This window comes from Schistocerca nitens, chromosome 2 (genome assembly GCF_023898315.1).
Source record: "Schistocerca nitens isolate TAMUIC-IGC-003100 chromosome 2, iqSchNite1.1, whole genome shotgun sequence".
Taxonomy (NCBI): Eukaryota; Metazoa; Arthropoda; class Insecta; order Orthoptera; family Acrididae; genus Schistocerca; species Schistocerca nitens.
This window is the reverse complement of record NC_064615.1, coordinates 477,203,231-477,215,506: the sequence shown is the minus strand read 5'-3', so window position 1 is coordinate 477,215,506 and position 12,276 is coordinate 477,203,231.

Genomic DNA, 12,276 nt, shown 5'->3' with positions numbered 1-12,276 from the left:
CGAGTTTCGTCGTATGCACAGCACTGAAGTAAGACTGTTCATTGGTAGAAAGTATTAATGGCTAATCCAGCAGCACACCTGAATGTGATTTGATTGATAAAATTTATTTAAATATTAATCAGTTAAATTCATGGCGATTGTGTCCTCATTGCCCACAGACATTGTTACAAAGCGGGATCCTTGTTCCTTTTTTTTCTAATATGGTAACTGAGTGTCGTAAGAAACAAATTGAATAGTTACAGCCGGTTTATTAATGAATAATTTCTCTTTTAAGAATTTTAGCCTAAGTCTACTTTCAATTAACTGTTGTACAACAGAGGCTTCAGTATATGACTAAAGTAAAGCAATTTCATTTTTCAAGTTTGAGAATCAATCACTGGAAAAAATCCAAATCTAAAGAAATGCACAAATTAAGAGTGTGGAAGTTTTATTTATTTTACATATAGCTTGGAGCACATAGCTGTTTGGTTTGGTACGTATTCTAGTGTTTAATTCTGTTCAAGTCAGTAAAAAAGGCTCAGTTGTTCAGACAATAATATGAAATCCAATTTGCAAAATAAGTAACAGCAAAGTGAAAAGTGCTTTTTTTCTAAATTTCTTTGATGACGTTATGCTGAGGTCACTGAAAGTCATTGTTCACGTAACGAAGTTCAGTATTAACGTACAGTTTAATTGCACATTTTCAAATCATTACTCCATTGCCTTTTTCAAAATTTAATGCCAAACATAAGGTAAGAGTGACTTCTCAGTTTTCTTTATCATTAAAATTAGTGTCAAAAAACACAACAACCTTCAGTTGCCACGTCAGTGTTTAATAATACATGTTTTTCTTTCCCATTATCTTGTACAGGATTTTGGATGTAAATTGCTCTAGTGGGCTGGCGACAGTTAATTACTTCCTTTCTACATCTACATCTACATCTACATGATTACTCTGCAATTCACATTTAAGTGCTTGGCAGAGGGTTCATCGAACCACAGTCATACTATCTCCCTACCATTCCACTCCCGAACAGCGCGCGGGAAAAACGAACACCTAAACCTTTCTGTTCGAGCTCTGATTTATCTTATTTTATTTTGATGATCATTCCTACCTATGTAGGTTGGGCTCAACAAAATATTGTCGCATTCGGAAGAGAAAGTTGGTGAGTGAAATTTCGTAAATAGATCTCGCGGCGACGAAAAACGTCTTTGCTTTAATGACTTCCATCCAAACTCGCGTATCATATCTGCCACACTCTCTCCCCTATTATCAGATAATACAAAACGAGCTGCCCTTTCTTGCACCCTTTCGATGTCCTCGGTCAATCCCACCTGGTAAGGATCCCACACCGCGCAGCAATATTCTAACAGAGGACGAACGAGTGTAGTGTAAGCTGTCTCTTTAGTGGACTTGTTGCATCTTCTAAGTGTCCTGCCAATGAAACGCAACCTTTGGCTCGCCTTCCCCACAATATTATCTATGTGGTCTTTCCAACTGAAGTTGTTCGTAATTTTTACACCCAAGTACTTAGTTGAATTGACAGCCTTGAGAATTGTACTATTTATCGAGTTATCGAATTGCAACGGATTTCTTTTGGAACTCATGTGGATCACCAAACACTTATCGTTATTTAGCGTCAACTGCCACCTGCCACACCATACAGCAATCTTTTCTAAATCGCTTTGCAACTGATACCGGTCTTCGGATGACCTTACTAGACGGTAAATTACAGCATCATCTGCGAACAACCTAAGAGAACTGCTCAGATTGTCTCCCAGGTCATTTATATAGATCAGGAACAGCAGAGGTCCCAGGACTCTTCCTTGGGGAACACCTGATATCACTTCAGTTTTACTCGATGATTTGCCGTCTATTACTACGAACCGCGACTTTCCTGACAGGAAATCACGAATCCAGTCGCACAACTGAGACGATACCCCACAGGCCCGCACCTTGATTAGAAGTCGCTTGTGAGGAACGGTGTCAAAAGCTTTCCGGAAATCTAGAAATACGGAATCAACTTGAGATCCCCTGTCGATAGCGGCCATTACTTCGTGCGAATAAAGAGCTAGCTGCGTTGCACAAGAACGATGATTTCTGAAACCATGCTGATTACGTATCAATAGATCGTTCCCTTCGAGGTGATTCATAATGTTTGAATACAGTATATGCTCCAAAACCCTACTGCAAACCGACGTCAATGATATAGGTCTGTAGATCGATGGATTACTCCTACTACCCTTCTTAAACACTAGTGCGACCTGCGCAATTTTCCAATATGTAGGTACAGATCTATCGGTGAGCGAGCGGTTGTATATGATAGCTAAGTAGGGAGCTATTGTATCAGCGTAATCTGAAAGGAACCTAATCGGTATACAATCTGGACCTGAAGACTCGCCCGTATCAAGCGATTTGAGTTGCTTCGCAGCCCCTAAGGTATCTACTTCTAAGAAACTCATGCTAGCAGCTGTTCGTGTTTCAAATTCTAGAATATTCCATTCGTCTTCCCTGGTGAAGGAATTTCGGAAAACTGCGTTCAATAACTCCGCTTTAGCGGCACAGTCGTCGGTAACAGTACCATCGGCACTGCGCAGCGAAGGTATTGACTGCGTCTTGCCGCTTGTCTACTTTACATACGACCAGAATTTCTTCGGATTTTCTACCAAATTTCGAGACAATGTTTCGTTGTGGAACCTATTAAAGGCATCTCGCATTGAAGTCCGTGCCAAATTTCGCACGTCTGTAAATTTTAGCCATTCTTCGGGATTTCGCGTTCTTCAGAACTTCGCATGCTTTTTCCGTTGCCTCTGCAACAGCGTTAGGACCTGTTTTGTGTACCATGGGGGATCAGTTCCATCTCTTACCAATTTATGAGGTATGAATCTCTCAATTGCTGTTGCTACTATATCTTTGAATTTGAGCCACATCTCGTCTACATTTGCATACTCAGTTCGGAAGGAATGGAGATTATCTCTTAGGAAAGCTTCTAGTGACACTTTATCCGCTTTTTTAAATAAAATTATTTTGCGTTTGTTTCTGGTGGATTTGGAAGAAATGGTATTGAGCCTAGCTACAACGACCTTGTGATCACTAATCCCTGATGCTCTCTATTAGCTCTGGATTGTTGTGGCTAAGAGGTCAAGTGTGTTTTCGCAACCATTTACTATTCGCGTAGGTTCGTGGACTAACTGCTCGAAATAATTTTCGGAGAAAGCATTTAGGACAATCTCGGAAGATGTTTTCTGCCTACCACCGGTTTTGAACAAGTATTTTTGCCAACATATCGAGGGAAGGTTGAAGTCCCCACCAACTATAACCGTATGAGTGCGGTATTTATTTGTTACGAGACTCAAATTTTCTCTGAACTGTTCAGCAACTACATCATCGGAGTCTGGGGGTCGGTAGAAGGAGCCAATTATTAACTTAGTTCGGCTGTTAAGTATAACTTCCACCCATACCAATTCGCACGGAGTATCTACTTCGACTTCACTACAAGATAAACCACTACTGACAGACACCAACACTCCACCACCAATTCTGCCTAATCTATCTTTCCTGAACACCGTCTGAGACTTCTGCAGAACTTATTTCAGGCTTTAGCCAGCTTTCCGTACCTATAACGATTTCAGCTTCTGTGCTTTCTATTAGCGCTTGAAGCCCAGGGACTTTCCCAGCACAACTACAACAATTTACAACTACAATTCCGACTGTTCCTTGATCCAAGTACGTCCTGTATTTGCCATGCACCCTTTGAGATTGCAGCCCATCCCGTACTTTCCCGAGGCCTTCTAATAAACCACCCAGTCCCGCCACACAGCCTCCGCTACCCGTGTAGCCGCCAGCTGAGTGTAGTGAACTCCTGAACTATTCAGCGGAACCCGAAACCCCACCACCCTATGGCGCAAGTCAAGGAATCTGCAGCCAACACGGTCGCAAAAGCGTCTGAGCCTCTGATTCAGACCCTCCACCCGGCTCTGCACCAAAGGTCCGCAGTCGGTTCTGTCAACGATGCTGCAGTTGATGAGCTCTGCCTTTATCTCGTAAGCAAGACCGGCAGCCTTCACCAAATCAGATAGCCGCTGGAATCCAGAGAGAATTTCCTCAGCTCCAGAGCGACACACGTCATTAGTGCCGACATGTTCCACCACATGCAGCTGGCTGAACCCTGTGCTCTTCATGGCATCCGGAAGGACCCTTTCCACATCAGGAATGACTCCACTCGGAATGCACACGGAGTGCACACTGGATTTCTTCCCCTCCTTAGCCGCCATATCCCTAAGGGGCCCCATTACGCGCCTAACATTGGAGCTTCCAACTACCAATAAGCCCACCCCCTGCGATTGCCCGGACCTTGAAGGCTGAGAATCATCCTGTGAAACAGGGCAGGCAGCTGCATCTGGCTCAGCCAGACACAGTACCTGAAACCTTTTTGTCAGACGCACCGGGGAGGCTTTCTGATCAGCCTCTGGGGACGTCTTTCGCTGCCTGCCACGCCTTGGAACTACCTCCCAATCAACCACAGGCGAGGGCTCAGCCGCACTGCGGGCTGCAACCAGGGCAACCACAGCGGCAGACCAGTCTGGGAACAGACGGGACGAGGTTGACATCCCCGTGATACCCAAGTCCGGCTCCCCACAGTGGTGCCCATTGGCAACAGCCTCAAGCTGCACGACCGAAGTCAGCGCCGCCTGCAGCTGTGAGCGAAGGGATGCCAACTCAGCCCTCATCCGAACACAGCAATCACAGTCCCTGTCCATTCTAATCGATGTTGAACAACAGTTACTGAAACACGAGTCCATGCCTAGATAACGCAAGGGAAACATGCAAAGAATGTATGAACTAACCTGTACAAATGCCTAACGACTGTGCTACAATCTGCCTGAATTTACGATTACAGTAACTAAAACTCGAAATTACAGCTCCTATACGAAACTATGTAACAAATAAGTGAGCTAGGAGTATACGACATGCTGCTGGCAGCTGCTTATCGAACGGCGGCAGGGAGCACACTGGCTGTGACCAATCGACACTGGCCGTTCAAAACAAAAACAGAAGACAAACGACTACGCGGATTATACTATTCAGGTACTAAAACGAGATGCTACAACTCTCAAATACTATAATACGCCAGAAATTTATGAAGTAAACAATGCAAGTATCCAAAACCACGCAAAGAAATTTAGAATTAAACTATGAAACAAATAAGTGAGCTAGGAGTATATGACTTGCTGCTGGCAGCTGCTGATCCAACGGCGGCAAGTGTAACTTTTGGATTCATGATCAGTGGTACCCCTTTCTGTTCAGTGTTGTTCATGAGTGAATGCACAAAATAACTTTCATTTTCCAAATTATAGCCCTGTTCGGTTTAATTACTTTTATTTTTAATAGACCTTCCACCAAAGGGTCGGTTGTACACTTTTCTCCTACTTATCGGTATCACTTCTTCGGGAAAGATAAACTTATACAATTAGAAAAAATCCACTAGGCATACACGCGATTCACGGCCATATTTTACATCGCAAGCAGGATAGGCCGATTAGTAAGAGGGAGGTTACACGGGCTTGTAGCAATTACTGCAAGCGGTAAGACTTCAGCTTCAGTCGTTTACGTAAGGTCATCCAAACGGTCGGTTGTGGTATGTGCAGCTCTCTACTTGCTCTGTTTGTCAACTTCCGTGGGCTACGTGCGAAGCTCGCCGGCACGTAGTCTACCGTTTCTTCACTCACTGCAAGCCGACCCATTGATTTTCCCTAGCAGAGGCATCCTGCGGCTTTAAACTGCCCATATAATCGCCGAATCGAGTTGGCGGATCTTTGTTGAACGGCTCTGAACTGTCGCTGGACTGTTACGACTTACTGATGCGAATGCATTTCGAACACAGCATACGCTTTCTCGGCGCCTGTTCGCTGCTCACTGCTGAGCTTTCATGGCAGAAATCTGAAGTGCGGCAGCAACAGTACAAAACTTCTTGATTTTTCTATGAGCTACAGTGAATATATGAAATCGTTTCAGTCATATAATAACTTTGATTGTATGTAGAACAAAATCAATGACTTGCTCGATATCTACATCTACATACGTACCACGCAAGGCACAACACGGTGCATGGCGGAGAGTACAGTCGTTCTCTTCCCTATTCCAATCGTAGATGGAGCGATGGTAAAATGTCTTTGTGCTTCAGTAAGAGCTCTAATTCTTCTTACGTCTTCGCGGATCTTAAGCGAAATGTACGTTGGCGGCATTACAATCGTTCTGCAATATACCGATGTCGTTGTCGATAGCGATCTATGCGTCTGGCGGCCACTGTTACCGGTGGGCTGACTACAGGCTGTACGCCCGGCTTCCCTTATTGATTTTCATTACCCTTCAGATTTAATCTGCAATCAGTTGGATATATGTCCTTCAGCCATACGGGTGAGGTGCAGTTAAAGATATAAGTGCAAAAACATCTTATTAAACTATGAATTTTATGAACTGAATCGAGTGAGCCTGTTGTAGCGAGGGGTTTTTGCAGTGGATTGGGGTTGGGTTGTTTGGGGGAAGAGACTAAACAGCGAGGCCATCGGTCTCATCGGATTACGGAAGGACGGGGAAGGAAGTCGGCCGTGCCCTTTCAAAGGAACCATGCCGGCATTTGCCTGGAGCTATTTAGGGAAATCACGGAAAACCTAAATCAGGATGGCCGGGCGCAGGATTGAACCGTCGTCTTCCCGAATGCGAGTCCAGTGTGCTAACCACTGCGCCACCTCGCTCGGTTTTGGAGTGGAGATGGAGTTATCGTCGCAGTGCTGCTTGTGCGTTTGATGATGGAGCAGTGCTTTACACTTTAGCGTGATGGGCTTCTTATACACTGCCGCTACACAAGATATCAAATCCTCACTGTCGACTTGCATTCTCTTAGGCTGCTCTTTTTACTTGTACCCCTGGAATTAGAGCTTGTGCTAAAGACTGATTTCATTGCAATTTTCCTACACGAGATTTGTTTACAGCCCATGGCCCCTGTACAGATCAAGGTTACGAAATATCCACGGTCGTTTGCTAATACCAAGAGGTGAAGTGCAACTTACAGTTTTGGGATACCTGACCCGAAAGCTGCTGCCCACGTCAGAACCACCCTTAAGGCTCACAACGGATAATATTCGCGCAACGGACTAAACGAAGCTAACAATCAGACTGTGGACCCCAGCAGTGCACTTAAGTTAGGTAATTTAGTGTAAGAATCCTGTCCACCTAACGTATCCTCAAATCACAAGAAAATTAATAAATTCGTGAACGATCGGGAAGAAGAAGCTACTGAAATTAAATATTATTTTCCTCAGACTTCGTTTATTGTGATATAAAACATGTGTACATACAAGGATAGAGCATTGGCAATAACTAAGAACAAGCACATACGAAAGTCACGATAACAGATGAAACTGACGATTGACAAAGTTGTTAAACGGGTATGAGGTGATCACGTTAACACGTCGCCTCCCAAAAAAATAATCGCAACGAACGCTATCTGACTAATACGTGTTGAATTGACAGAGATTGTGAACCTCCGGCTGGACGTTCAATACAACGTACATTGGGTGAAATACAAGTGCTGCAGCTTAGATGGACTCGCTGCAGTCAAGACTATGTGCCTCAAAGAAAGATAACCAATATACACGCACCGCAGATATGCTCACCAATGTACTGCTCAATGAGTGACGTGGAGTTTGCTTGAAAGTGCGTACCTGCCAAGACCGGTGCACCCTTGCCAAATTGAGTGGAGAATCACAGCTGGGGAGCCCCGGAAACCGAGACTGTGCCCTCCGGCGGACCTGCACTGAATGCCATGTGAAGTCTTCCCCTCCTTCCCTTTCCACCAAAACTCCACCGAGAAGTGTGGCCAAAAATTGTCGTCTCCAATTGTCAAGTAACTCGGGCAATTCGCGTCAATGTTGTAATTACAACACTCACCAGACCTCCCTCATAGACACGGCATGGAGTATTCTCCCAATGGGAAAGTTTGCCGACAAAAAGTATGCAGACCTCCACAACGAGTTCTGACGTCAACGGCCGCACCGCTGTATCATCCCACGCGCGCAGGGAAGTCCAGCGACCGAAACGTTGTGGGGGGCACTTGGCTCCCATGCTACCCTGGCGCCGGAGAAACGCGCAAGGATCTCCCCCGCTGCAGACAATGCCCTTCACCCCAGAGTGACAGTTTAAGTGGGCGCCAGGCTGTCGGCCGCAACATCCTGAAGTCGTATCGTAATTGGCCCAGCTCCAGCCAAACCAGACAACACGTCGCGTAGCGTAATGCAAGGCGCCGGTCAATGCCTTGCAGTGCGCCAGCAACCTGCGTTCCAGGGATCTGAAAACATCAAAGGCGAGGGTTGCCTCGAGCCTTCACAATGCGCTGCGGTGCGCCTTTGTGACAGCCCGGACGAGTCTGTCTGCCTTCCGAGAACTGCCAGTTCCGCCTCGGCTTTGACTTCGGCCGTGGGTCCCCTCGCACATCGCCATGGACACGTCTTCCTGGCTTACCCTTCGATACGAAAAAAAAAAAAAAAAACGAAGTTCTAATTGTTAATTGCCCCCAGCTATTAACCGTAGTGTCAAACACACTCTGTCATTCCATGTTATACATTCATTTAATTGCCCTGATGGGCCACTACGTGACTGAGATGACTACAATTCCTCTGCAGTGATCATTTAGTTATTTAAGATAGAAGAAAGTGAGCACAAAGGCTTAGTTCCCTGTCAAGATTTATCAGGTATATGTTTCTGCATCAGCTCCGCTGAAGGTTTTACTGTTCTATGGTCATAAATTTGAGTTAGTGCAAATAGAAAAGACAGATGAGTCTGAATACCTTCAAACACAGACAAAAGTAATGTACCATAATGAATTATCGGATACATGTTGTTGTTGCTGTTGCGGTCTTCAGTTGAACGACTACTTTGACGCAGGTCTCTCTGTTACTGTGTCCTGTGCAACCCTCTTCATCTCTGAAAAATTATTCCAACCTACATCTATCAGAATCTTTTTACTGTATTAATCTCTTGCTCTACCTCTACGATTTTTACCACCCACATTTTCCCTCCAGTACTAAACTGGTGACCTCTTGATGTCTCAGGATGTGTTCTGTCAACTGTCAAGTTGAGCAATAAATTTCATTTTCTTCCACTTCTGTTCGGTACCTCCTCAGTAGTTACATTGTCCAATCACCTAATCTTCAACATTATTCTGCAGCATAAAGTTTCGAAAGCTTCTATACTCTTCTTCTCTAAACTGTTTACCATCCATGTTTCCATTCCGTACATTGCTACTCTCCATAGAAGTACTTTTCCCTGAGAGTTTCTGACGCTTAAATCTATATTCGATGTTAACGTGTTTCTCTCCTTAGGAAACGCTTTTGTTGTCATTGCCAGTTTAAATTTTATATCGTCTATACTTTGGTCATCACAGTTATTTTGCTAGCCAACAAACAAAACTCATATACTGCTTTAAATGTCTCGTTTCATAATCTAATTCCCTCAGAATCACCCATATTTAATTCGACTACATTCCATCATCTTTGTTTTGCTTTTGTTGATGTTCATCTTACATCCCCTTGCACTTTCCATTCCGCTCAACTGCTCTTCCAAGTCCTTTGCTGTCTCTGATAGAATTACAATGTCATTGGCTAAGCTCGAAGTTTTATCTCTTCTCCCTGAACGCTAATTCCTAAACCAATTTTTTTCTTTTGTTTCTTTTACTGCTTCCTCAATGAACAGACTGAATAGAATCAGAGATAGACTAAATCCCTGTCTCACTCTTATCAACCATTACTTGCCTTTCATGCTTCTCGACCTTATAACAGCCATTTCGTTTCTGCACAAGTTGTAAAATGCCTTCTGCTCCCTATATTTTACCCCTATTACCTTCAGAATTTCAAAGACAGTATTGCAGTCAGCATTGTCAAAAGCTTTCTCTGAGTTTACAGATGCGATAAGCGTAGGATTGCCTTTCCTTAACATATTTTGTAAGATATGTCGTAGGATCAGTTTTGCCTCCCGTGTTGTTACATTTCTCCGGAATCCAAACTGATCTTACCCGAGGTCTGCTTCTAATAGTTTTTAAATTACTCTGCAAAGAATTCGTGTTAGTATTTTGCAGGAATGACTTATTAAACTGATAGTTCGGTAATATTCACACCGTTCAGCATCCGGTTTTCTAAAAATTTTGCGAATTGGAATTATTACATTCTCTTTGAAGCCTGAGGGTATTTCTCCTGTATAATACATCTTGTACACCAGATGGAACAGTTTTGCCATGGCTGGCTCTCCCAAGCATGTCAGTAGTTCTGACGGAATGTTGTCTACTCCCGGGGCCTAGTTTCGAATTATGTCTTTCTTCTCGTAGTCGCGTATCACCCATCTCGTCTTCATCTACGTCCTCTTCCAATTCTATTATATTGACGTCAAATTAATCTCCCTTTTACAGACATACTGAATATACACTCCTGGAAATGGAAAAAAGAACACATTGACACCGGTGTGTCAGACCCACCATACTTGCTCCGGACACTGCGAGAGGGCTGTACAAGCAATGATCACACGCACGGCACAGCGGACACACCAGGAACCGCGGTGTTGGCCGTCGAATGGCGCTAGCTGCGCAGCATTTGTGCACCGCCGCTGTCAGTGTCAGCCAGTTTGCCGTGGCATACGGAGCTCCATCGCAGTCTTTAACACTGGTAGCATGCCGCGACAGCGTGGACGTGAACCGTATGTGCAGTTGACGGACTTTGAGCGAGGGCGTATAGTGGGCATGCGGGAGGCCGGGTGGACGTTCCGCCGAATTGCTCAACACGTGGGGCGTGAGGTCTCCACAGTACATCGATGTTGTCGCCAGTGGTCGGTGGAAGGTGCACGTGCCCGTCGACCTGGGACCGGACCGCAGCGACGCACGGATGCACGCCAAGACCGTAGGATCCTACGCAGTGCCGTAGGGGACCGCACCGCCACTTCCCAGCAAATTAGGGACACTGTTGCTCCTGGGGTATCGGTGAGGACCATTCGCAACCGTCTCCATGAAGCTGGGCTACGGTCCCGCACACCGTTAGGCCGTCTTCCGCTCACGCCCCAACATCGTGCAGCCCGCCTCCAGTGGTGTCACGACAGGCGTGAATGGAGGGACGAATGGAGACGTGTCGTCTTCAGCGATGAGAGTCGCTTCTGCCTTGGTGCCAATGATGGTCGTATGCGTGTTTGGCGCCGTGCAGGTGAGCGCCACAATCAGGACTGCATACGACCGAGGCACACAGGGCCAACACCCGGCATCATGGTGTGGGGAGCGATCTCCTACACTGGCCGTACACCACTGGTGATCGTCGAGGGGACACTGAATAGTGCACGGTACATCCAAACCGTCATCGAACCCATCGTTCTACCATTCCTAGACCGACAAGGGAACTTGCTGTTCCAACAGGACAATGCACGTCCGCATGTATCCCGTGCCACCCAACGTGCTCTAGAAGGTGTAAGTCAACTACCCTGGCCAGCAAGATCTCCGGATCTGTCCCCCATTGAGCATGTTTGGGACTGGATGAAGCGTTGTCTCACGCGGTCTGCACGTCCAGCACGAACGCTGGTCCAACTGAGGCGCCAGGTGGAAATGGCATGGCAAGCCGTTCCACAGGACTACATCCAGCATCTCTACGATCGTCTCCATGGGAGAATAGCAGCCTGCATTGCTGCGAAAGGTGGATATACACTGTACTAGTGCCGACATTGTGCATGCTCTGTTGCCTGTGTCTATGTGCCTGTGGTTCTGTCAGTGTGATCATGTGATGTATCTGACCCCAGGAATGTGTCAATAAAGTTTCCCCTTCCTGGGACAATGAATTCACGGTGTTCTTATTTCAATTTCCAGGAGTGTGTTTACATATGTATTTCCGTCTTTTTTAATAATTGGCTTTCCATCTGAGCTCTTGATATTCCTTTGGCTGCTTCTCTTTTCTCCAAATGCCTCTTTAATTTTGCTGTAGGCGGTATCTATCTTTCTCCTAGAGAAGTATGCTTCTACTCCCTACATTTGTTTTACTCTAGCCATTCCTGCTCACTCATTTTGCATTTCCTGTGAAACTAATTTTTTAGACGTTTGAATTTCCTTTCGCCTGCTTCGTTTGCTGCATTCTTAGATTTTGTCCTCTCATCAGTTAAATTCAATATCTCCTATGTTATCCAAGGTTTTCTACTAGACCTTACGTTTTTACCTATTTGATGTTCTGCTGCCTTGACTATTTCACCTCTCAAAGCTACCCAATCGTCTTCTGTCC